Below are 27,991 nucleotides of genomic sequence, written 5' to 3' on the forward strand. Positions count from 1 at the left end.
CACTCGATCCTAACGAAATATTTTGTGCGAAACAAATCACATGATACATAGTTATTCAGAGAACAAAACAAGTTTGTTCATTGAAGAACCCAGAGGAAGAGGTCATGAAACAATGTAAGTTTGATATACCTCAATCATCATTTCAAGTGCATTCTCTGCATAAATTCTCCTTTTCCTCCTTGAAGTTTTCAACTGCTTGAATAATTGAGAGAATGAAGTCACAGTTGTACAATGCATAAATCAGACCCTTCAGTCCAACTTGCCCATGCTGACCGGATATCCAAAATTAATCTAGTCCCTTTGCCAGCATTTGTTCCCTATCCATCTTAAACCCTTTTTCCTGATTATCAGTTTATTTGACTTTATCAGCAGTTGAAATATTGACATTTATTTCTCCCAACATTGGTTTAAGAAATCATAACTTCATTCATCCAAGTTAATTTTGTAATCTTTCACAAAGAAACAAGTGAGAACAACACATAGGTGAGTGCAAACCAAAATACTGCAGCTGTGTGATATCTGGGAACACTCTAAAGGTGAGCCACTGATACTTTGGTGTAACCTGCAGTCTGGCCAAATTGCAGCAAAAAGCTGTTCAATTTTATCGCAAACTATTGAATAAAATCCTCCTTGCACAATAATTAGGCAGCATTTTGGGATGTCATTTTTAAAATATATTAGTTTCAAAGTTTCGCACAATTAAGAGTGATCATTTGGTCCTGTCTGCATAACACAGTACGAAAAGGAATTAACAGAAAAAAAACATTATATGCCAAATTCAGAGTCATGAATTCATTGATATTGTATGGGTCCAGCATTTTATAAGTAATTGATTTTTAAAGATAAATAGATACATTTACTAACTATATTGGAGCACAGTCAAGTTTCTTACTGAACAGTGACAGGATTGGACAGAGTCCACATGGATTTAAGAGAGGAGAATCATACTTAGCAAATCTACTGAAAGAATCCACATAGTCAAATATTAAAGTAAGAAATTGCAGGACATTTAGAAAAGCTTATCATTAAACATGGTCGACTGGGTTTTGTGAAAGAGAAACTATATTTGACAAATTTGCGACAGTTCATTGAGGAGATAACAAGCAGGGCTGATAAAGGGCAATCCAATGATGTTCTGTATTTGGATTTTAAAAATGCATATGATAGTGTGCTACATAAAAGTTAATTGCACAATTTAGGAGCTCATGGTATCAGTATAATGTATTAGCATGGATTGAGGATTGGTTAACCACGCTGGCTGTTGCTGAGTCCTCACTTGCAGTGCTGTATACAATGTTAGCTCCCATATTTAATAAAGGATAAACCAACATCGGAGACCATTCAAAAAAGATTCACTTAGCTGCTTCGAGCATGAAAGGGTTGACCTATCAAGTATAGATGAGCGGGGGTGATCTTATGGAAACAAGATTCTGGGGAGCTTGACAGGGTGGATGTTGACTAGATCTTCCAGCACCAGTGAAGTCTCAAACCAGGGGACATTACACAAGGGAACATTCATTTTTGAAAAATTAAAGACTTTTTTCTCACAGTGAATGGCAACAATTTTCTCACACAAACAATTGTGAAAGTTAAATGTAGGAGGGGAATGGTTGGGTTACTCTTTGGAGGGTTGTTCTGGCTTGTTGGGCTGAAGGGCCTGTTTCCACACAGTAGGGAATCTGTGATTCTACCTCAAATTATTTTAAAAGGAGGACAGATAGATTTTTGAAATATTGAGCAGTTGGGGACTTTGCGGATCAAGCATAAAAGAGATGTTGGGGTCTGGGTTGGCCCAGCCATGATCTGATAGAATGGGGGAACAAGCTGAAAGGGATGAATTGCCTACACCTGCTCCGATTCCTGGAGGCTCCATTTCATGTTTTCTTTTGTCTCCAAAGAAGAGCGTGATACAATGTGCTAAAGATCTCAGATGTTGTGAAAATGGGGTGTTTATGTACTGATTCAGATGGCATTGATTCATCAATCACAGCTATACAGTCATGAGTAGGAAGGCAATTCCCTCCATGAATAAAGGAAATCTACTGCAGAGCTCATTCTTATCCGCAGGAAACATGACCCGACATCTCAGCAAAAGCAGGACACACTGCGCATGCTCTAGCCAACAAAGGGACCCCGGGTGATCGATGTCAGCACCGGACCATTGAAAGGACAGTGGGCGGAACTGGAGGTCCGAGCGGGAGGTTGGTCCTCCAACCAATCAAAGTGAATCAAGGGCGGAGCTAAACTGAACCACGTGATCGCCCTCGCGCGCGGCTCAGAGTCACTGTAATGAATGCTTGGGAAGTTATGGAGAGAAAGGATACGGTAGGGAAAGAAATAAACAGGGAAACGGGAGAAAAACTGTGTTGCTATGAGCGGAGAGGTTTTACAAACAAACTGTGCACGTCGGAAAACTCAAGTTTGAACGTCCCAGTCCCGTGTTTGCAGTAAATGAGAAATTGCCTCAGCGGCTGCAGGCCTGAGTGAGCGCCACCATCTTTAGTCGTGACAACGAGTCACTGCACACGTGCGGAGCCGCCATCTTTGTAGGGGGCAAGGTGCAGCCAGGCGCATGTGCAGCCTTTCTCTAGTATAGAGTCATTGTGATGACAGCAGCCAATCCTGCTCTGATTCACCTCTGGGCTCCCTCAGGACCACTTTGTCAATGTCTAGCTTCCTCAGTCTCAAACCATGGGTGTACGTTTGGTCTGTTTAGTACTGTATTATTACTTTTATAGACCCTTTGTAAATGAGTTTTTCACTGTGGCCCAGCCCCTGACCATGTGTTGCTCTATCATTAGACTACTTTTTTCTTGAATATTTTTGACTGTCAAGAATTCCTTTTTCCAACAAGCAAGTGTATTTTCCTTCCATTTCTGACTATCAAATTCTGCACCATTTTCATTCCCTGTAACCCGTTTTGCATTCCCTGAAACATCATGTGTATTTCTCCTTCCACAGATACCAGTGATTAATGCCAAAGCCCTGTTGCCTGTGGAGAGGGTGATGCTTGACTTTGTTGTACAGCTGCAGTTTGTGTGGTGAAGGTGCTCCCACAATGTGGTTGGGTAAGAGATGTTACAGATTATTCATTACAGAAACAGTGAATATTTGAAGATAATGTCCAAATCAAGAACAGTTTGTAGTTATATCATCATGCTTATAATTTCACAAGAATACGATTGAGAACTTTAGCTATAAGGCCAGATATAGAGATATTTGGTCAGGTGTCCAAAACAATTGCCAAAAATCAGATTTTGAGGGATGTCTTAACAGTGGGAAGCAGACCTGTGAGGTTTTGTCTGCAAATTCCAGATCATGGTGCTTTGGCAACTGTAGAATCAGCCACACAGTTGAAGTAATGGGAGTCTCAAAGAAAATGGGTTGTCGAGGTCTCAAAGGATGTGTGGTGCAGGGAGCTAGGGGTTATCACAGCCAGGAATCAAATCAAGAATGAGAATTTTAAATTGTTGCTGCTTATGAATAGGACCCTTTTGACAGATGAACATGTTTGGGGAGAAGTGAGCACGTGGGCGATAGAGCTTGCAATTTTTCTTGAGATTACAGGAAGTTTGAATTTGGGAGGCTGGCCAGGAGTGTGTTTGGATAATTAAGTCTGGAGATAACACATAATGGATGAGAGTTTGAGTATATGAGGTGAGGGTGGAATCAGCTAGAAATAGTGGTGTTGGAGTGGAACTGTGCTGTCACTCTCACCTCGCCTCTGGGATTCAGCTGGTTGTCAGGTTGTGAATCAGGCGGTAACATATCGGGAGCTGAGTGGCCCTGGTGGAGCCTAAAATGAGTGTCGCTGAGCTGGCTGTTGCTGAGCAGCTGCTGCTTGATAGCCCTGTTGATAACATCTTCTATCACTTCACTGCTGATCGAGTGTGGACTGACAGAGGGACATTTCCTGGGTTGGATTAGCCTTCTGTTTTTGTGTTGAACATGCCTGGGCAATGTTCCACATTGTCAGTAGATGCCAGTGCTGGAGCGGTACGCGGTTTGGTGGGTGGCAAGTTCTGGAGCACAAGCTATCAGTGTTATTGCCAGAATGTTAGCAGGACCCATAGCCTTTACACTAATTAACCATTTTTCGGTATTATTCAAACTAAATTGAACTGGCTTAAAGCTCACATCTGTGATGTTAGGAAACACTGGAGAAGGCTGAGATGGATCATCCCACTTTGCATCTGGCTGAAAATTGCTGCAAATGCTATCATCTTATCTTTTGCATGGATGTGTGAAACCCCTCCATCAGTAAAGGTGGGGATATCTGTTTTGCTTCCTGCAACGAGTTGTTTAATCGTCCATCACTGTTCATAACTGGGTGTGGCAGAACTGCAGAGGTCTGATCTGATCCATTGGTTATGGGATCACTTAGCTCTGTTTCTTGCTGCTGATGCTGTTTGATCTGCAGATAGTCCTGTTTCGTAGCTTCACCAGGTTGGCACTTCATTTTTAGGTATGCCTGGTGCTGCTCTTGGCATGCCCTCCTTTCCTGTCCACTGTGATGGGTGAGAGCGGGATGTACAAACTCATGAGATTACAGATTGTGCAGGAGTACAGTTCTGCTGCTGTTGTTATCCCACAGTGCCTCAGAGAGATCCAGTTTGAGTTCCTACATTTATCCCATTTAGCACGGTGATAGTACCACTCAGCACAATGGAGGTTTTTCTCAACTTTAAGATGAGGCTTTGTCTCCACAAAGACTGTGGGATGGTCGCTCTTACTGACACTGTCATGGACAGATACATTTGCAGCTGGTAGACTCATACTGATAAGATCTAGTATGTTTTTCCCTCTTGCTGGTTCCGTTACTGCCTGCTGCAAATCCAGTTGAGCATCTATGTCCTTGAGGACCCGACCAGCTCAGTCAGTAATCCTGCTGCTGAGCTACTCTTGCTAGAGGACATTGAAATCCTGTACCCAGAATAGGCTTGTCACCATTTTATTACCTCAGTGCTTCCTCCAAGTGTTATTCAACATGGAGGAACACTGATTCATCAGCCGTGGGAGCACGGTACGTGGTAATCAGCAGGAGCCATGAGACTTCCTGGTGTCCAAAGTCAATGCTGAGTACTCCCAGGGCAAATGGTTCCTGTGTGTACACAACTGTGCCATCACCTCTGCCTGGTCTGTCCTGCTGGTGGGACAGAACATATCCAGAGATTTCAGGAGAAAGTGAAGACTGCAGATGCTGGTGATCAGAGTCAAGAGTGTGGTGCTGGAAAAGCACAGCAGGTCAGGCTGATGAAGGGCTTCGGCTCGAAACGTCAATTCCCCTGCTCCTCCGATGCTGCCTGACCTGTTGTGCTTTTCCATCATCACAATATCGATATCTAGGGATGGTGATGGTGGTGTCTGGCCGTTATCTGTAAGGGATGACTCCGTGAGTATGACTATGTCAGGCCGTTCCTTGACTAGTCTGTGAAATAGCTCGCCACGTTTTGGCACAAAAAAAAACAGATGTTAGTGAGCAGGATGTTGCAGAGTCGAGAGGGCTGATCCTGTGGTTGTATTTCCTAATGCCTTGTTAGATGCCAAGTGATCCATCCAGTTTCATTCCTTTGTTGAGACTTTGCAGTGATTAATACAGTGAGTAGCTTGTTGGGCAACTGTCAGGTTGGCAGGATCTTTTTCGCAATTGACAATGGTTCCATGGAGATCACAAGATTCCTAATTCCAGTCGTTTTTCCTTGAATTCAGATTCTACCATCTGCCGAGCTGGGATTCGAACAGGGACTTCAGTTATACATTTTAATATTCTGGATAAAAGTTAAATACATTAGGTTTATTCACTCATTTTAATTATCACTAACCCTGGTTTTGTTTCTTTGTAAAACACTGTCCATCATCCTGTCTCCTCCATCCTTCTCTCCAACAACAAGATCAAGGAGCACACGGAGTTTCTCTGTCACTAAGACTGAGACAATCCGACCAGCTGCCTCTGCTGCTTCCCTCCCTTCCACTAGCCCACCGAGACAAACTGCCTCACATAGTGTTCCTGATTTTTGTCCCAAACTAACATCTTTCTCCAGTCTCTTGTCAAACCTTATCAGAACGCATCTTGATCTTTTACTGGTCTCGCTAAACTACAGACATTTCAACTCTGTTTCCTCCTCATCACTCCCCCTCGCCAATTCACAGGTAATGTTCCTTGTTCTGTCTGTCTTTTCTGGTTATGTCCTTCTCATCCATTCTGCAAAAAAACTAACATTTGACCTCACCATCATTTGTAAATTCTGCTCCATCTCCACAATCCCTTTCCTTTCTGAATTCCTTGTATTTGGTGACCCTCAAGGATGTATCCTTGGTCCCTCCTGTTTCTCACCTACATACTGCCAGGAGGTGACATAGTCTAAAAGCACAGTGTGAGGTTTCACATGTACACTGTCAACGCCCAACTCTCCCTCCCCACCATCCCTCTCCATTGCTCCACTGTTACTCAGTTACTAAACTGCTTATCACATTCCCACTGCTCGATTAACTCCAATTTCCTCCAATGAAACATTGTTTTGGGTAAACCCATTACCTTCAGTTGCTAATACAAATTCCTTTCCTTTACTGCTGAGCCCCTCCCTCCTACTGGGAACTGTCTGAGGTAGAACTAGACTCTTCCCAACATTGCTGTCACATCTGTAACCCCAAGGTGACCTTCTGATCAGACATCTACCCAATCACAAATACCAGGAATTCCAATCTCTAAAACGTTGCTTGTCTTCACCTCACCCCAGCTCCATTGCCACTGAAACCCCTGACCCGTGTCGGTGTTGCCTTAAACTTGGTGAATCTGAAACAGAACCCTTGATTTCGTGACTGACCCAGAATCTGCTAGCTTTCAGTGTTTCCTGCACAATGATCACGCCCCCCACCCCCCACCCCCCCCCCATCCTTTGTGGTGCAGCTTTCTACAGTTCCCACCATGTAAATCGCACTCTGTTCTCTTATTATCCCCTTCAAACTGACCGACTTCACACCTTCCCAAATTACACTCCATCTAACCACTTGTTGCCCCTTTCTCCTGTGCATCTCTCACTCTTCACAATCCTCTTAGAACTTTACAATTATGCCTTGTCTAGGAGTTCTCTCCCTCCCCCATTCTTCTAAACATTTACTGGGAGCACTGGGCAGTGTGAAGCATGCAGAGTTGCTCTGTTTTTAGAGATATTCTATGGGAGGAGCTTGCTGCCCATTGGTCAGAATGGAGGCAACTTGCCCATCGAGCTGCATGAGCCTTTCACACCGCATGTCTTATTGATGAGGCACAGCGGCAGCACGGAAGGAAATAAAACAAGCAAATCCTGCTCTCCACATCTCACTGATTCTTGGAATATTCGGTCCCATGTGTCAAAGATCTGCCCTGTTCAGTCACATGAAATTCCAAGGTGGAAACTCCGAGAAACCAACATAGATTTCCACCTGAACTGACTGCTGACCTCCACAAGGGGTAATGTGTCCAGTCATCCTGGGCCAGGAGGAGGGGATGGTGCGAGTTTCTAACCTGAACTGACTTTGATGGCTTTTATAAACGTGTATTACAGGATACTACAGGTGGACATTCAGATGGTAATCTCAGTCATTGTAACACCAAACTCTGATTGAATTAGTCAGTTCATCAGGACCTGGATATTCGCATTGTGTGTGAGTATTGTATTCCATCTGAATCCCATTTGCTACATAAAAGTTCTCCTTTGAATCTTCCCAAACCTTTAATGTGTGTCTTGTAAGCCTTGTATAATGAGCTGATGGGTGTAAGGTTTATTATTATAATTTGTAACTTTTCTAAACCCCTCTGTCACAGCTCCCCTCAATTGCCTTTGCTCCAAGGAGAACAACCTCAGTTTTCCCCAAACCCCTGATTCCACAATGTCTGTTTGCTCTCTATAAGGTACACATCAGGATTGTGTTGGAACATTCTCCACTTGCCTCCATCAGTGCAGCCCCCAACAATATTAAAGAAAGTGAACATCCTCCAGGACAAGGCACTGTGCCTGAGTGGTGTCCCATCCACTACCTTCAGCATTCCCTCTCCCCACCCCAGAGACACAGTGGCATCACTGTGTAAAAGGTAAAGGCAGCATTGTCCTCCCAGACCATAGGGCTGCTCTCTCATTCGGGAGGAAACTGGAGCCCCTGGAAGAAACCAATGCAGACACTGGGAGAACGTGCAACTCCCGCAGAGACAGTTGTCCAAAGCTGCAACCAAACCTGGGGCCCTGGCAGCAGGGCTAATCACTAAGCCACCGTGCCACCCTAAAATTGTAATTTGTTTCACAGCTACCACTTCCTCTGATAGTTCATTCCACACACAAACCATTATCTGAACAAAAATAAAAAAAATCCCAAACGACTTTTTAAAGCCGTTCTGCTGTCACCTTCAAAGGTATGTACCTAGTCTTGGATCGTGTCCCTTCCTGGAAAGGACACCTTCTGTTCACATTACTGAAACCACCCCTCCGTGATTTCAGAAACATCTAATAAGGTCACTCCTCAGCCACCTGCGCGCCAGTGAAAGAAGTCGCAGCCTATCCAGCCTCTGCTTAGAATTCAAATTATTCATTCCCATCAACATCCTGGTAAATCGCTTCTGAATCCGTTCCAACTACATAATGTCCTCCCGATATCAGCATGACCAGAACTGGACACAGAATTCCAGAAAAGGCCTTCCGAATATCCAAAATAACGTCCCAACTCTTGTACTCAAAGATCTGAGCAATGATGGCAAGTGTGCTAAGCACCTCCTTAATCACCCTGTCTACATGTGGCACAGACTTGAAAGACCCGAACTCCTCAGCCTCTTTGTTCCATATCACTACTCGAGGCTCTGTTTTTAATTAGTGTAAGTCTGCCCTCGTTTGTTTTATCAAGATGTAATATTTTGCATTTATTCCAATCCAAAAATACCAAAACAACCCCTGAGCATTAAAGACAGTAGGAGTAAACTTAAGACGGAAATCAGGAGGGCAAAAAGGGGACATGAGATAGCTTTGGCAAATAGTTATGAATAATCCCAAGGGTGTTTATAAATACATTAAGAACAAAAGGGTAACTCGAGAGAGAATAGGGCTCCTCAAAGATCAGCAAGGTAGCCTACACGTGGAGCCGCAGGAGATGGGAGAGATACTAACTGAATATTTTGCATCAGTGTTTACTGTGGAGAAGGACATGGGCAATATAGAATGTGGGGAAATAGATGATGAGTATGTCCATCTTACAGAGGAGGACGTGCTGGGTGTCTTGTAACCCGTACAGCTTGGTTAATCCCCAACACCTGATCAGATGTACCCTAGAGCTCTGGGAAGCTGGGAATGTGATTGCTGGGCCTCTTGCTGAGATATTTTGTATCATCGATTGTCACAGTTGACATGCCGAAAGACTGGAGGTTGGTTAACGTGGTGCCGTTATTTAAGAAAGGAGGTAAGGACATGCCAGGGAACTATTGACCCGTGAGCCTGACATTGATGCTGGGCAAGTTGTTGGGGGGAGTCCTGAGGAACAAGATGCGCATGTATTCTGAAAAGCAAGGACTGATTGTGACAGTCAGCAAGAATTTGTGCATGTCTCTCAAACTTGATTGAGTTATTTGAAGATGTATCAAAGAGGATTGATGAGGGCAGAGAGGTGGGCATGATCTATGGAATTCAGTAAGGCACTCGACAAGGTTCCCCATGGAAGACTGTTGAGCAAGGTTAGATATCATGGAATACAGGGAGATTTAGCCATTTGGATACAGAACTGTCTCAAATGTAGAAGGCAAGGTTGTGGTGGAGGGTTGTTTTTCAGATTGGAAGCATATGACCTTTGGAGTGCCATAAGGATCAGTGCTGGGTCCACTACTTTTCGTCGTTTATATATATATGATTTAGATATGTGCATAGGAGGTATAGTTAGTAAGTTTGCAGATGACGCCAAAATTGGAGGTATAGTGGACAGCAAAGAGATTTACCTCAGATTATAACAGGATGCTGTTCAGATGGGTGAGTAGTGGCAAATAGAGTTTAATTCAGATAAATGTGACGTGCTGCATTTTAAAAAAACAAATCTTAACAGGACTGATACACTTAGTGGCAAATTCCTAGATACTGTTGATGAACAAAGATATCTTGCAGTGCAGGTTCATGTTTCCTTGAATGTAGAGTTGTAGGTAGATAGGATACTGAAGAAAGTGTTTGGGATACATTCCTTTATTGATCAGAGCATTGAGTATAGAAGTTGGAAGGTCATGTACAGGACATTGGTTAGGCCTCTTTTGGAATAGTGTGTGCAATTCTGTTCTCCGTCAATCGGAAGGATGTTGTGAAACTTGAAAGCGTTCAATAACGATTTACAACGATACTGCCAGGGTTGGAGGGTTTGTGCTGCAGGAAGAGAGCAAAAAGGCTGGGGCTTTCTTTCCCTGGAGCATCAGAGAGTGAGGGGTGACCTCCATAGAGGTTTATAAAATTATTGGGAGCATGGATAGGGTAAGCAGACAAGGTCTTTTCCTGAGTAGGAGAGTCCAGAAATAGAGAGCATAGGTTGAGGGTGAGAGGGGAAAGATATAAAAGGGAACTAAGGTGCAACTTTTTCACACAGAGAGTGGTGTGTGTATGGAATAAGCTGCCAGATGAAGTGGTGGAGGCTGACAATTATAGCATTTTAAAGGCATTTGGATACTTCACATGAATAGGAATGATTTAGAGGGATATGACCCAGGTGCTGGCAAGAGAGATAAGATTAGGTTCAGATATCTGGTCGGCATGGACAAATTTCACCAAAGGTTCTGTTTAGTGCTGTTCATCCGTGACTCACAAGGTTTTGGTCTCTTCAAAGATAAATCTTAGTTTGTTTTATTTAGGTAAAGCTACAACATTCAGTGTGGTGACGGTTTACTTCTTTAAATACACATCTTATATTTAAAAACTTAGTCAATGTATCATAAAATATTGGTACTAATTTATTCTAAAGTAGAGTTTTGTAAAGCTATCTTATCTCCGTAAGACTTGATTCCATTATCTTTAACAGCTCTATCCATCTCTTTCTCGAAAGTTCCCAGTAACTTGACCTCCACTGCCTTCTGGGGCAGTGCATTCCATGTGTCCACTACTCTCTGGGTGAAGACGTTTCTCCTCAACTCTGTTCTAAATGGCCTCTCCCTTATTGTTAAACTGTGTCCTCTGGTTCTGGACTCACCCATCCGTGGAAACATGCTTCCTGCCTCCAGAGTGTCCAACCCTTTAATAATCTTGTAGGTCTCAATCAGATTCCCTCTCATTCTTCTAAACTCCAGTGTATACAAGCTCAGTCGCTCCAATCTTTCAACATATGATCATTCCGCCATTCTGGGAATTGACCTCGTGAACCTACCCAACACTCCCTCAATAGCCACAATGCTCTTCCTCAAATGTGGAGACCAAAACTGCACACAGTACTCCAGGTGCGGTCTTACCAGGGCCCTGTACAGCTGCAGAATAACCTCTTTGCTCCTATACTCAATTCCTCTTGTTATGAGGGCCAGCATGCAGTGAGCTTTCTTCACTACCTGCTGTACCTGCATGCTTGCTTTCATTGACTGACGTACCAGAAAACCAGATCTCGTTGTACTTCCCCTTTACCAAACTTGACTCCTTTTAGATAATAATCTGCCTTCCTGTTCTTGCCTCCAAAGTGGATAACCACACATTTATCCACATTCAACTGCATCTGCTATGCATCTGTCCACTCACCTAACCTGTCCAAGTTAATCTGTATTCTCATAACATCCTCCTCACATTTCACCCTGCCACCCAGCTTTGTGTCATCAGCTAATTTGCTAATATTGCTTTTAATATGTTCATCTATGTTATTAATTGTATATTGTAAACAGCTGCGGTCCCAGCACCGAACCTTGTGGTACCCCACCAATCACTGCCTGCCATTCCGAAAGGAAGCGTTTATCACTACTTTTTGCTTCGTGTCAGCCAGCCAAATTTCAATCCAAGTCAGTATATTCCCCTTTGTAAATCCATGCTGACTCTGACGAATCCTATTACTGCAATCCAAATGAGCCATAATTTCATATTTTATAATTGACTCCAGCATCTTTCTCACCACTGACATCAGGCTAACTGGTCTATAATTCCTTGTTTTCTTTCTCCCACCTTTCTTGAAAAGTGGGACAACATTACCCACCCTCCAATCTGACTCTACATCTCCGGATTCTGTGTCGCCCACTTCGCAAGGGGCTGAACGTCATCCCTCACCAAAAGGGCCATCCCACCCCCTCTGCCCAACAGTCTGTCCTTTTGATAGCACTGCACTGCATTTATTTCAATGCAAGGGGTTTGACAGGGAAAGCAGATGAGCTTAAGATATGGTTTTGAACATGGGACTGTGATATAGTGGGTATTACAGAAACGTGGCTTAGGTTGGACAGGACAGGTAGCTTATTGTTCCAGGGAATAGGTGTAAGAGGAAGGATAGAAAGGGGGATAAGAAAGAAGGTAGAATGGTGTTTTTGATTAGGGACAGCATTATTGTTGTGTTTAGGGAGGATATTCATGGGGGTTCGCCCGTTGAAATTACATGGGTGGAACTGGGAAATAAGAACAGGATGATCACCTTATTGAGGTTGTCTGTGTGGGTTTCGTCCGGGTGCTCTGGTTTCCTGCCACAGTCCAAAGATGTGCAGATTGGATGGATAATCCAGGCTGAATTGCCCATATTGTTCAGGGATGTACAGGTTGGGTGAATTGGCCATGTGAAATTGCCTACAATGTTCAGGGATGTGCAGGCTAGGTGGATTGGCCATGGGAAATGTATGTTACAGGGGTAAGATAGGAGGCTCTGAGGGTCAGTGTGAAAGTGATGGGCCGAATGGCCTGCTTCCACACTTGGCATTCTCTGACGATAATTCTACTAGTTTTAAAATAGTTACAGAAAATAATAGACCAAATCTAAAAGTTGGCGTTCAAAATTGGACAAAGGTGAATTTTGACGGTAGAAGGCGAGAACTTTCAATATTTCTTTGCAACCCCCAGAAAAAGGGACGGCTGGAAAGTGGGAACATGAGAACAGAAGGAATAGGAGCAGGAGTAGGCCATCTGGCCCCTCAAGCCTGCACTGCCATTCAATAAGACCAGGGCTGATCTTTTCGTGGTCTCAGCTCCACTTTCCTGCTCTCTCACCATAGAGGCTGGAGATCTGATCTCCAGCATCTGCAGACTTCACTTTTTACTCGAAGATTTTAACCTCCTGCGAATCCTCTTGCAAGGATGCCTTCCCCTCATTCCTGATGAAGGGCTCTGGCCCGAAACGTCGAATTTCCTGTTCCTTGGATGCTGCCTGACCTGCTGTGTTTAACCAGCAACACGTTTTCAGCTCTGATCTCTCACCATAACCCTTAATTCCTTTCCTGTTTGCAAATCTACATTTTGCCTTAAAGACATTCAAGTTGATAACGTCAACTGCTACACTCAACAAGGAATTTTTCAGATTCATAATCTTTAGCTGAAGAAGTTCCTCCTCAACTCTGTCCTAAATCAGATACCACATATTTTGACGCTATGCTGTCTAGGTTGACCCGCCCCCAATGGAAAGAACCTCCCTGCTTCTATCTTATCTATTCCCTTCTTAATTTTATTTTTTTCCAATACAACCTCCCATTCTTCTAAATTCCAACAAGTATAGTCCCAGTCTATTCAATCTCTCCACATACACCAACCCTCTCAACTCATGACTCAAACTAGTGACCCTCCTCTGCACTCCCTTCAGTGTCAGTATATCCTTGTTGAATTAAGGAGATCAAACCTGTATTCCAGTACTCCAGGTTTGGCCTCCCCAGCACCCTGTACAGCTGTAGCATAACCATCCCTCTAGCAAGGAAGGACAATAGACACTTCACCATCTCTTTTAGCCCCTTGGGATGCATTCCATCACGGCCAGGAGACCCATGTACTTTTGGGCTGTTATCCTTCCCAACACTACCTCTTTACTGAGAATGAGTGTTTCCATGTCCTCATCTGCCATTGCCTCCATAGGCCTGTGAAAATGAGACAACAAGAGAACATGGACAGTATATTCATGTTAAGGCCATGTCTGGTCGGTGTAGAGAATGCTGTGTGTCTAGAGAAATTGAGGGACTGGTTAAAAAAATGAAGGAGGGATATGGCAGGTACAGTCAGCTGGGTGACTGGTTTGAGTGAATCCCTCGGAGTATAGGGCCAGTAGGAGTACACTCAAGAGAAAACAGGTGGGCAAAAAGGACACACAAGAGAGCTTTGGGGGGAAAGAGGTTTAAGGACAATCCAAAAAGATTCTACAAAACACTAAGGACAAAAGAGTAACCAGGCAGAGAATAGGGACACTCAAAGACCAACAAGGCTGTCTGGAACCACAGAAGGTGGGAGAGATACTATCCGAGGATTTCATGTCAGCTTTTACTGAAAGAGGATATGGAAGCTAGAGAGTTTGGAGAAATAATTTGTGATAACTTGACAACTGTCCATATTACAGAGGAGGTTGTACTGGATGTCTTGTACATAAAGCTGAGTAAATCTGTGGGACCTGATCAGGTGTATCCCAAATGTTTGTGGGAAGTTAGGGAAGTGATTTCCGGGCCCCTCGCTGAGATATTTCTATCACCGATAGCCACAGGTGAGGTGCTGCAAGACAGGCGCCATTATTTGAGAAAGGTGATGAGGAAAGGCCAGGGAACAATACACTGGTGAGCCTGAAGTTAGTGGCAGACAAGGTGTTGGAAGGAATTCTGAAGGACAGGTTTATATGTAATTGGAAAGGCAAGAAGTGATTAGGGATAGTCAGCATGGCTTTGTACATAAATCACTAACTTGGACTTCAGAAAGACATTCAAAAAGGTTCACATAACAGACTGGTTCGCAAGTTAGACACCATGGGATACAGAGAGAACCAGCTATTTGAGTACAAATTGGGGACGGAGGGTAGTGCTTTTCGGACTGGAGGCCTGGAATGAGCAATATGGTGTAAGAATCGGTGCTAGGTCTACTGCTTTTCATCATTTATATCAATGATTTTAATGTGAATATATGAGATATAGTTAGTAGGTTTACAGTAGGCATCAAAATTGGAGGTGCACTGGACAGCAAAGAAGGTTACATCAGAGTACAATGGGACTTCAATCAAGTGGGCTGAGGATTGTCAGATCGAGTTTATTTCAGATAAATGTGAGGTGCTGCATTTTGGAAAAGCAAATGGGGGCAGCAATTATACACTTAATGGGAAGGTCCAGGGGAGTGTTGCTGAACAAAGAGACCTTGGAGTGCAGGTTCATAGTTCCTTGAAAGTGGAATCATAGGCAGGGTAGTGAAGAAGGTGTTTGGTGTACTTGCCTTTACTGGTCAGTGCATTGAGTAGTGGAGTTGGGACGTCATTTTGCGGCTGCACAGCACATTGATTCAGCCACTTCTGGAATTCTGCTTTCAGTCCTGGTCTCCCTGCTATCGGAATGATATTATGAAACTTAAAAGGGTACGGAAAAGACCCGCAAAGATGTTGCCAGGGTTGAGGGTTTGAGCTATTTAGGTAGAGAGTGAACAGGCTGGGGCTGTTTTCCCTGGTGCATCAGATACAATTGTGAGGGGCATGGATACGGTGAAATCCCAGGGTCTTATTTCCAGGATATGTGAGTCCAAAGCTTGGGGCACAGGCTTCAGGTGTGAGGGAAAAGATTGAAAAGGGATCTAAGAGGCAATGTTTCCAGCTGAACATGGTACGTGTGTGGAAGGAGCTGCCAGAGAAAGTGTGGAGGCTGGTACAATTACCCAATTATGCCTTTGAGATGTTGTATGTGATTAGCAAAAGTTTAGAAGGATATACGCCAAGAGCTGGTGGATGGGATGAGATTAATTTAGGATATCTGGTCAGGATGGACAAGTTTTGGATCGAAGGGTCTGTTTCTCTGTTGTACATCTTTATGGCACTACTAAAATTAAGATGGGTTTCTATTTTATGGAGAGTTAGCAGAAGATCAACTAATTTTGATTAGATTACTTACAGTGTGGAAACAGGCCCTTCGGCCCAACAAGTCCACACCGACCCGCCGAAGCGACAACCCACCCATACCCCTACATATACCCCTTACCTAACACTACGGGCAACTTAGCATGGTCAATTCACCTGACCCGCACATCTTTGGACTGTGGGAGGAAACCGGAGCACCCGGAGGAAACCCACGCAGACACGGGGAGAACGTGCAAACTCCACACAGTCAGTCGCCTGAGGCGGGAATCGAACCCAGGTCCCTGGCGCTGTGAGGCAGCAGTGCTAACCACTGTGCCACCATTCTTCTTGGAGCTGAGAAGGTTAGGCAGGAATTTCGACCAGGAGCAGATTTCTTTCCAGGATATTTAATTTACAGAGAGACAGAGGGAGAAATTATTAACGTCACAATTTTTGAGTAACTACCTTCAGGTAAATGGCTAATAAAATAGGTTAAAAATGTGAAGATTATTGTACTCACTAAGTTCTGAGCATCTGGAACAGTTTGTCCGCCAGCTGGATGCAGATCCAGTAGTTATTGAGAAAACGAATTTAGAATGTAACTTTTTTAAGGAAGGATTTGGAGGTCTACAGACAAATGGGAGGTGAGTTGGGATAGACTGGCACCATGTCCAGAGCGGCCAGTACAGCTGAATAGCCCCAAACCCTTGTCCTCTGTGTTACTGCCCCATTCACTGTGAAGGATGAAGCTTATCCCAGGGCAGAGTCATAGAGATATACAGCATGGAATTAGACCCTTTGGTCGAACTGGTCCATGCCGACCAGATATCCCAACATTTGGCACATATCCCTCTACACCCTTCCTATTCACATACCCATCCAGATGCAGAATGGTGTAACTGTACCAGCCTCCACCACTTTCCTGAACAGAAGATTCCATACAGGCACCCATCTCAGTGTGAAAAAAAGTTGCCTCTTGGGTCACTTTTAAATATTTCCACTCTCACCTTAAACCTACACCCTCTCGTTCTATACTCCCCCACCCCAGGGAAAAGACCTTGTCTATTTTTACCATCCATACTCCTCATGATTTTATAAAGCTCTATGAGGTCACCCCTCAGCATCCGATGCTCTTGGGAGGAGCCCACTCATGTCACAATGGGGCCCGGGTGATTGACAGCAGCTTCAGACCAATAGGAGAATTGGTGTGATCCTCCAGCCAATGGGAGTGAATTGGGGTGGGTCCAGCAGGCCAACACATGGCCATGAGCTGTGCAGGCACAGTGTCACGGTGAGGGAGGGGGGGGGGGACCTAGTGAGTGTGAAGGGAGTGGGAGAGACTGCAAAGTCTGGGGAAGAAATGGAGCTATTGTGGACTGGGAGGGTTTATAAACGCACAGTTTTAGGCTGCTAGACCTGAATTAGAAATTCCTGGTAAATTAGAACCAAAAGAACTGCGGATGCTGTAAATCTCGCACAACAACCAGAAGGTACTGGTAAAACTCAGCAGGTCTGGCAGCATCTGTGAAGAGAAATCAGAGTTAACATTTTGGATCCGCTGGCCCTTCCTCAGAACTGATGTTACTGAAAATTAATGTCGGTTTATATGCAGAAGGTAGGGGTTAAGGAGTAAATGATAGGTGGTAATATAGTCCAAGAGCAGTTGGACTAAGGAGTGGATAACGATCTGGCTGGGGGAGGGTGAATAGCTGTTTCTGGGGACTGTTCGTGGCTAACTATAGCTAATGTGTAATGGCAGGCTATGTGATAACAAGGCCTTGTGTGTGGGTTAAGAGGCTAGGGCGCTAGGACATTGGAGAGTTCAGGACGTAAAATTATTGAATTTGATACTGGGGATAGAGGTGTGCAGGGTCCCCAAGTAGAAGATGAGGTGTTGTTCTTCCAGCTTGTGTTAACGTGTGGCACTGGAAAAGCACAGCAGATCAGGCAGCATCTCAGGAACAGGAGAATCAACGTTTTCGGCATATTCCTTTTATCAGGAATGCCGGGATTGGGTGGGGTGGGAGGGAGTAAGAGGGCTGACAGATAAATAAGAAGGGTGGGTCCGGTTGGTGGGAAGGGAGCTAGGAAGGCAATAGGTAGATGTAGGTGGAGGGTAATGGAGAGAGGGTGGAGTGGATAATTGGAAAGGACGATGGACAGGTGGGACAGTTCAAGAGGGTGGTGTCGAGTTGGAGGGTTGGATCTGGGATAAGGCAGGGGAGGGGAGATGAGGAAACCTTGATTCTGTGGTTAAAGGGTCCCAATGTGGAAGATGAGGTTTTCTTTCTCCAGGCGTCGGGTGGCTGGGATTTGGTGGTGGAGGTGGCCCAGGACGTGAATGTCCTTGGCGGAGTGGGTGGGGAAGTTGAAGTGGTCGGCCACAGGATGGTGGAGTTGGTTGGTGCATGCATACCAGAAATTTTCCCTGAAACATTCTGCAAGTTGGTGTTCTTTGTCAACTCCCCAGTAGAGAGGAGACCACATCGAAAGCAAAGGCCAGGTGAGGTGTTTGGATGCGCAGGAAAATCTCTGCTGGATGTGGAAGGGCCCTTTTGAGGTGTGGGCACAGGTTTTACACCTCTTGCAGTGGCAAATGAAGGTGCTGGGAGGGGACGGTGGGTTGGTGGGGAGCATGGATCTGACTAGAAATTCACATGGAATGGCTTTTGAATGTAATGGAAATGTTTGAAGTGAAAGATAGTTGCTACTCATTTAAATTCTCTTAATGGGAGTAACTAGCTGAAACTAGAGAGACGTTGTGACAGGAGACCTCAGACCCGTGGAATGCTCCTCTTGTACATTGTGGGAAATAAGGGACACTTCCAGTGTCCGTGACGGCTATGTGTGCAGGATGAGTGCCCATCTGCAGCTACTGGGAAACTGCTTTTCAGACCTGGAGCTGAGAGTGGACTCACTGTGGAGCAATACTGAGAATGTTATGGGCAGCACGTTCAGTGAGTTAGTCACACTGCAGGTGAGGGTTACACAGGCAGAAAGGGAATGGGTGACCATCAGATCAACTAAAAGGCTCAGGAAGGAGTGCAGGACTCCCCAGTAATCATTCCCCCTTCTCAGACAGATATTGTGCACTGCTTGGGATTCTATAATGGGGGGAACAGGTGGGGTGGACTCTCAGGGGAAATCAGCAACAGAGAGCTCTGCTGCACAGAACGGGAGGAAGGAGAATGGCAGAGCTATAGTGACAGGGGATCCAGTAGTCAGGGTCAGAGTCAGGCGTGTCTGTGGCCACAGACATGAATCCAGGACGGTGGAATTGAACCCAGGTCCATTTATTGATGAGTGCACAGAACAATAAAGGTCAGTTTCCCAAATGCAACCTTCAGCACTTGGTCACCCTGAAGGTCTACTGTCCAGGGACTGTGCACTTGTGCTGAGCCCTTCAGAGGGCTTGAAGGAGATGGGGAGAAAACAGGAACAGGGTTGTGTTGTAGATCTACAAACTAACCGTCACCCTCCGCTTTTGGTCTCCCCCCTCTGTCTCCCACCTCCCATCGTACCTCCTCCCCACCGCAGGGAAAAGACCTTGTGTATTTACCTTATCCATGCCCCTACTGATTTTATAAACCTCTATAAGGTCACCCATCAGCCTCTAACGTTCCAGGGAAAACGGTGTATTCAGCGTCTCCCTGCAGCTCAAATCCTCCAACCCTGGCAACATGCCTGTAATACTTTTCTGACCCCTTTCAAGATTCACAAAATTGTTTTGATAGGAAGGAGACCAGAATTGCACACAATATTCTAAGCGTGACCTAACCAATGTCCTGTACAGCCGCAGTATGACTTCCCAACTCCTATACTCCGTGCTCTGACCAATAAAGGAAAGCATACTAAACATCTTCACTAATCTATCTACCTGCGATTCTGCTTTCAAGGAGCTATGAACCTGCACTCCAAGGTCTCTTTGTTCAGCAGCACTCCCGAGAACCTTACCATTAAGTGTATACTCCCTGCTAATATTTGCTTTTCCAAAATGCAGCACCTCCCATTTATCTAAATTAAAGTCCATCTGCCATTCTCAGCGCATTCAACCATCTGATCAAGATCCTGTTGTAATCTGAGGTAATCCTCTTCACTGTCCATTACACCTCCAATTTTGATGTCATCTTACTAACATTACTTCCTATATTCACATCCAAATCATTAATATAAATTATGAAAATTAGTGGATCCAGCACCGATCCTTTGTGACACCCCACTGGTCACAGGTCTCCAATCTGAAAATCAACCTTCCGCCACCACCCTCTGTATTCTATTTTTGAGCCAGTTTTGTATCCAAATGGCTAGTTCTCTCTGTATTCCTTGAGATCTAATCTTGCTAACCGGTTTCCCATGGGGAACCTTGATGAATGTCTTACTGAAGACCATGTAGTTCATCTCCACCGCTTTGCACTGTCAATCCTCTTTGTTGTTACTTCAGAAGAATTGACTCAAATTCATGAGACGTCATTTCTCACACACAATGCCATTATTAATATCCACGACTTAATTCTGTACATTGGGGTCGGTGTCACCCAGTTATAGGTGTTAATATTCTGGATGAAGTTCATGTACACCAGCTTTGTGTTAGTGACTTTGTATTGTATCTTGTTAATATCACCAACACAGGTGGGTTCCTTTGGAAAGGCAGTCCCTATATCCCTAACCCCCCTCCCATCTGCTGTGCCTCCTCCATCCCCACCGTCGACAGTAAGTGGGAGGAGCTCATGGAGTTTCCATGTGAGTGAGATTGAGAACATCTTCCCTTCTTTCCATTAGCCCACCAGGAAATGGTGGTCGTGTCCTTACCTCTGGGCCAGGAGGATCGGGTTCAGGGTTGAGTAACAGCATCTTTGAAAAGGCCCAAGCCCAAGCAACCAGGCCATACTGTCTCCCAGCTGTCCCTGCCTGAGCTTCCAAACAGAACCTTCATGTAGTTTCTCTCCTGTTAGATTCTCCCATTGCTCAGTTTGTCCAGGATCCCCTCCTGCAGCTGCACTGCTCCTGTCCCTCACTGACCTGTCCATCCCCCAGTGTCCTCCACATTCATTCATTGTTTACAATCCCATTGTCCCAGTCCGCCAGCCCCGCCCCTTCACCCTATTGGGCAGCAGCTGCTGTCAATCACCAGGGCTCCTGTGTGATCTGGAGCATGCTCTGTAGGAAGGGAGACCAGTGCACAGGCACAGTGCTGGGCAATTGGTAGCGTATGTGCAGGCTGGGTCAGTGCCAGGAAGGGAGGCTGTGGGTGTGTGGGATTAATCTGTCATTGGCAGCTCCCTCCCTTCCTCCCTCTGAGAACAGGACCCAGGGGAATGGCCCCTCCCCCGGTATCATGACAAGTGGTCAGCGTATCAGTGTGGGGAGCATTTTGCAGAAAGTTATCAGAACTCGGGAATGTTATGGAAATGAACAAAGATGGGCCTGCAATTAAAGTTCAAACTTGATTCATTTTAGTTCAACCAGATATGATTTTGGCCAGTGTGTGCAGGATGATTCTCATCAGAGGATGGGAGTGGGGAAAATAAATAAGAGGTTCCAGATTGTGGAAAAAAAATCAGTGCGTTCTGCCCCAGAAGGGAACCCTGAGAGGTTTGGGGAGGATTCACTAACACCCAGGAGGCTCCGAGTCAGACTCATTGATTTGACTTGATTAGATTAGATTTCCTACAGTGTGGAAACAGGCCTTTCGGCCCAACCAGCCCACACTGACCATCGGAAGAGTAACCCACCCAGACCCATTTCCCTCTGACTAATGCACCTAACACTGGGCAATTTAGCCTGGCCAATTCACCTGGCCTGTGCATCTTTGGATTGTGGGAGGAAACCGGAGCACCCGGAGGCAACCCACGCAGGCACGGGGAGAATTGAACCTGGGACCCTAGTGCTGTCATGCCACCCTTTTTTTTGGTTCTTTGTCTGCAGGCAGGAGCTAGGAAGCTGAATTCAAAGAGAGGAGAGTGTGTTAGAGCTGGGTGTGAAGGAAAGGAGTGAGGAGATTGGTTTGGATTTCAGTTCACAGAAGAGAGAAATTGTGAGACTGAGATTTAATGTTTTGGGGGAGCAAAGAAACTACAATTTAATACTATAATTGTCTCATGAATTTCCATCCTGTGTTAACGGTGGTGACTTGTTTTCTCAGTTGTCGGGTACTGAACGGGCAGATTTGTGGATGAGAAATTCAAATTGAACTTTATGTTCAGACCCGATGGTTACTTGATCCGTGCCGATCTGAATATCATTGGCCTTTTCATGTGGAAGGAAAGGTGTGTATTCTGTCCGTGGGCAAATATTTCAAATGTCAGTGTGTCTGGAAAAAATACTGAGACACAGCCAAGTCCATGTTAGTGTGGTGACTGTGGAGAGAGATTTAATTTGCTTTTAAAAGTCTGAAAAAACATGGCACATTTCCAAGGGACAATTAAGTCACAGATTTGCATGAGGATAAGTTTGAAATTAACCATGCATTCAGAAAGACACAAGGATACCTGCAGCATGGAAAATGCAATGAAAATGGAATTGTTGTAAAGGAGTTGATTCTCGATCATGGTTTTTTATCCATTAGTGTTGTCACGTCGGTCCCAGTGCCATGGGGAAATACTGGAAATGTGATGAATGTAACGTAGGTTTCAGTTATTAAACTGGAAAAAGTGCAGACGAAACTTACAAGAAGTTTTGCCAGGGCTCAGGGGCCTGAGTTATAGGGAGAGGTTGGACAAGCGAGGATTTTTGTTTTTTGTTTAGAGCAGAGGAAACAGAGGGGGGATCTTTTCTGGAAGTGTATAAGATCATGAGAGGCTTGGGTAAGGTGAATGCACTCAGTCTCTTTCCCAGGAAATCAAGGAGTGTAGGCATCAGTTGAAGGTTAGAGGAGAAAGAATAAAAGGGAAGCTGAGGGGGCAACAGGTTTACACAGAGGGTGGTATGTATAAGGACTGAGCTGCCAGTGGAAGTGGTTGAGGTGGGTACATTAACAACAGGTAAAAGACATTTGGACAAATACATGGATAGCAAAGGGTCAGAAGCAGATGGGCCAAGTGCAGGGAAATGGGGTTAGTGTGGATGGACATTCTGGTCAGTTTGGGCCAAAGGGCCTGTCTCTGCTGTAGGGCTCTGACTCCAAGTCTATTTACTATTTCTCCTGCTATCTCTGGGAGCACCCTGGGATGTATTCCATCAGGGCAAAGAGACTTATCTACCTTTAGCTCCATTAGCTTGCCCAGCTCTAACGCTTTTGTGATAATGGTTATTTCTTTTTCCTCACCTTCCCCAGTTTCTTTATCAATTCTTGGCATGTTCTTCATATCATCCACTGTGAAGACTGACTGCTGTGTACTCCTATTCCTGAACCCTGCTGGATAGGAATAACTACATTAGCAGAACTCTGAGAGGTCTTCTTTGAGTCTTTATTGATGAGACATGGCAGTTACCTGGATAGTGTACATGCAGAACACCTCCAGGCAGCATCAGGTAACTCCCCGCTTGTCCGATGTATGCCTCCCATTCTTATACCTTTGTGGTTTGTGGTTTTGAATGGATGCTGCCTCTCAGTATTCTCTCCATGGCGATGGCAGTTAAAAAGTCGAGTTCAGCTCAGCACTTTGTGGTTAAACCACATACCCCTCCCCCACGCCCCTGTGGCTCAGTGAGGTATCTGACAGGCACTTCAGTTTCAGCTGGGCTGTCTGTCAGGATTCTGATGTGGAAGAACTGGTGTTTGAGCGGGGTGGGCAAAGTTTAAAAAAAAACACACATCACCAGGTTATAGTCCAACAGGATTATTTGGAAGTACAAGCTTTAGGAATGTGCTGTGATTTTGAACTTGATCAGGATTATATCTATTGTCACAGTTTCGTGTTTCAAAAATGACAGAGGCCATATGTTCCCCACACAACAGGTTCCCCTCTAGCAGTGCAAACTGCTATTCTGGCCCTGGGGACAGCTACTCATCACTTGTCTCCCCCAATCCCATTTAACGTTCTGCTGATCTTTAAAGTTTTTCTAATCTCCTAGTTTCTCCTTGGTTATTGCCAATTTGTATGCCTTCTATTTCAATTTGATAAGACTCCCTTATTTCCTGAGCCACCCAGGGCAGATTACTCCTTTTCCTACAGTCCTTCCTTTTCCCTGATATATACTTTTGCTGAGCAGTTTGAAATATCCTTTGATATCTCTCCACTGTCTGTCACTGTCCCACCCTAAAGTCTTTGCTTCCAGTCTACATTAGCCAGCTCCTGTCCCATCCTATTGCAGTCTCCTTTATTTAAGCACAGGATCTGGATTCTTTCCCGCTTTCCAACTGTATTCTAAATTCAACCATACTTTTCACAAGTCTTTTATCAGATTACAAGGTGAGGGGATGTTTCCTGGGTGTTTTGGTTTTTATTATCAGAGACCTTGGCTTTGTAATAAAGTACAGGATGGATATTCACAACAGAGTATTCTGGACGGTGTGAATGTACTACACAGTCTAAAACCATAAATCACTGTCTCCCCTCAGTTTACATGATTTGGAGAATCCGATGTTGGACTGGGGTGTACAAAGTTAAAAATCACACAACACCAGGTTATAATCCTTCAGGTTTAATTGGAAGTACACTAGATTTCGGAGCGTTTCTCCTTCATCATGATCCAATTACACCTGTTGGACTATAACCTGGTGTGTGATTTTTAACTCACCTCAGTTTAAAATTGCAAAATCATTATCTCCTACACGCTTCCTCACTATCTAAGTTTGGAACACTAATCCACCTGACTATCCTGCTTTTTCCAAAAATCTCCTTTGGTGAAGGTGGTGAGTTTTGGATCCAGCTTTCCAGTTATTACCGTAAGAAGATGAGCACTGGGTACAGGAGAGGCAATGCAGCCCTTCGAACCAGCCCCACCATTTAATACGGTGATGATTGAGCTCACCTCGGTCTCAGCTGGATTTTCCCACCTGCTCTCTCTCACCCTTCAACTCAGTGCAAATTCAACATCTGTATCTCTTCAGTAAATTTCCTCTTTGTCCTGGCATCCACTGTATTTTGAATAGGGAATTCCACAGATTTACAGCACATTGAGATAGGTACATTCTTCCACAGAGAATAGAATAGAATACCTACAGTGCAAAAACAGGGTATTCATCCATGGAGTCCACACCAATCCTATAATGAGCATCCCATTCAGACTCACCCATTCCCTGTATTTCCCATGGTTAATGGTTTAACCTGCGCATGCATGGATATTGTGGCCAATCTCGCATCGCCGATCCACTTTACCTGCACATATTTGGACTGTGAGATGAAACTGGAGCACCCAGAGGAAACCCCACGGACACGGAGAGAACATGTAAATTCCACAGGGTCGCCTAAGGCTGGAATCAAATCCAGGTCCCTGACGCTGTGAGTAAGCAATGCTAACCATTGAGCCACCTCTACTTAAAGTCTGCTCCTCCTATGAACCTCCACACCCCCCAGGTGACTGAATCTATATTCCTTACATCAGAAAATCAGGTTGTGGAAGCAGATGTCTCAGTAAAACCCAGTGACAGACCACAGGTCCTGTCTGTCTGAATGGGGATCGTATACACAACACCCTCCAGCCTATACTTTTCATTCACTTTCTAGAGACAGGGCTCCAGTGGCTTCATGGGGACTACAACTCCCACAGTCCCTGAGGCAGGGACCACACGTGTGTACATGTACAGAATGTGGGCAGGTTTTGGAACATATGCTTTGGGTAAGTATACTTTGCGGAAAGTTTTTCACACTGGCTGGAGGAGGAATGCATCTGCTTATTGTATTGATCTGCTGGGGGGTCAAAGTGTCACCACTCCCATGTAGGACCACTCTCCATCCCCAATTCATTGTAATGCTGGGAATCGACCAATGGGCATCAAAGAAGAATCTGATCCATTCTCCCAGCCTGAAGGACCCTCTTCTGTCCAGGATCTGCCACCTCCCTTTCTGTTTCCTTGTGTTTCATTCTGCTGTTACATTATTGACTTGCAGCAACTGAAGGGAAAGGAAGTGAACCCAGAAAGGGTGCAGAGTCTAACCAGGGACGGGAAGTGGTGGAATGGATCTGTTTATCAACAACTCCATGAGAATGGGGAGGGTGTACATTAGGGGGTAGCAGAGTCAGAATGGTGGGAGAGAGTAAGTGGGCTGGAGGGTTACAGCTTTGGGGGAAGAAAGGGGAAAAAGATATTCCACAGAAACTAGAATTGTCTGTTCTGAATTTCTAATCTGTACATATTCCTTTATACAGGGTGCTACATGGTGAAGGTTTGCAGACTGAAATCTCAAATTCATGTGCAGATTGTGATTAAGTTAACCAGCATTTGAAGAACCAAAGATGGAGAATCACTCGGCCAAAATCCTGCACACTCTCCTCACAGCATTGTCGGTCTATCTGCAACAAATGGGCTGTGAATGCTTCAAGACAGCAGCTCGCTACCATCTTCTCGAGGGTAACTAGAGATGGGGAATAAATGCTGGCTGAGCCAGTGATGCCCATATCCTGGAAATGGGTTCTATCTCTAATTGCTGAAACCCCGTTGATGTTACTGCAGGATGATGAGGGATGCTGAGTGCATCCTCCAGGAGGCAGCACCATCACATTACCCCTGCCTACACCCACACAGTAACACCGCAACATCACTGGAACAAAAGGCAGTGAAACCAAAGGAGGACTTAGATATAGTTCTTCGAGGTAAAGTCATCAAAGGGGATTGGAACACAGCAGGAACAGGAGACTGAGCTGGATGGTCAGCTGTTTCCCATTGAATGGTGGGGCAGGATTGAAAGGCTGAATGGCCTTCTGCTGCTATCTCCCAGGTATGTATGTAGCCATGGAGCCCAGGTAGGAAGGAGTGGGCAGGGATTCTCCAGGAGATTGCACTTCCCCAACAGTTTTCAGTGAGGGATGGTTTGATGGATTTTATTTAACATTTATCTTTAACACAAGGTTTGTAAATTTTGGTTTTAAAATGTTTTCGAAGTTTTTTGCACAGCAAATAAAATTAAAGAAAATAAATGAAGATGTCTGAATATAACAGTTTTAAAACTTTCAAATTCCACACAGACAGTCACCTGAGAATGGAATCAAACTGAGGTCTCTGATGCTGTGAGGCAGCAATGCTAACCACTGAGCCACCATGCAACCATATGCAATGAGTAAAATCAGTGATACATATGCAAAGACATATTTCAAATGAACACACTCCGATATTGTCAAAGCATGTCAAATTTACATTCAATATGAATAGGTGAATGGAAAACAAAAAAAAAGAACATTCATGAATGAACATTAATTAGAAATTTAATATGATCAAAGGTCATAACAATATTTAGACGAATTGCAATTTTTAATAACAAATGTAGGTAATTAGCTGACTAATGAATAATTGGAAGTGGCATATATTTATTTTACAAATGAAGAAAGTGACTTGTTTTACACGTTTGAAATACTGCAGAATGACAATGTATGTGTTCGAAATGTTTGAATCAAGCTCTTTTGAACAAAAAAAACTGACCATTTGCGATCACTTCGCCTGATAAGTTGGAAATAGATATAGTGACCACATAGAAAATGGAGCTTAGAATGTTAACTAAAATGGCTGAAGCACATTGGCTGTATTGCCCAGCATCCTGAGCGAACAAATTGCTAATACAGCAACTTGCACAGGCTGGGTAAACATGTCCAATCCCACAGATCTGAGAATGACATAGTACCAGCACTAGGTCAAAGGGCAGCCATCAGAGGAGTACGGTGCCTTACGGTCTAGGTGTAACACAGTAATGAGGTTTGAATGTTTACATTTAAAGAGCATCTTTGAGATTTGACTGTTGCCTTGAAAGAGCTAGAAAAATAATGGGAGTTAATGTCTGACTTTAAAGATAGTGTTAATATCTTAACCAGATGGGTGCTGGTGTCTGTGTGTTAAGATTTAGAGCATTATTTGATGCGTAAGCTTACAATTAAGTATACTTTGATTAATATACTTTGCGATCGCTTAATGACACGGGACTCTGTATTGCGTGAGAAGTTATGTATAAATGTAACAACT

General features: G+C 44.5%; 1 long non-coding RNA gene across 1 annotated transcript; it reads left to right on the forward strand.

Moving 5' to 3' along the window:
- Positions 1-3,002: 3,002 nt before the first annotated feature.
- LOC132809304 (uncharacterized) lies at positions 3,003-26,927 on the forward strand. Its single transcript, XR_009642253.1, has 3 exons — positions 3,003-3,068; positions 7,545-7,644; positions 26,191-26,927. It is a non-coding gene; the product is annotated as an uncharacterized LOC132809304 (long non-coding RNA).
- Positions 26,928-27,991: the final 1,064 nt, after the last annotated feature.

Source organism: Hemiscyllium ocellatum, unplaced genomic scaffold, assembly GCF_020745735.1.
Source record: "Hemiscyllium ocellatum isolate sHemOce1 unplaced genomic scaffold, sHemOce1.pat.X.cur. scaffold_1037_pat_ctg1, whole genome shotgun sequence".
NCBI classification, from domain to species: Eukaryota; Metazoa; Chordata; class Chondrichthyes; order Orectolobiformes; family Hemiscylliidae; genus Hemiscyllium; species Hemiscyllium ocellatum.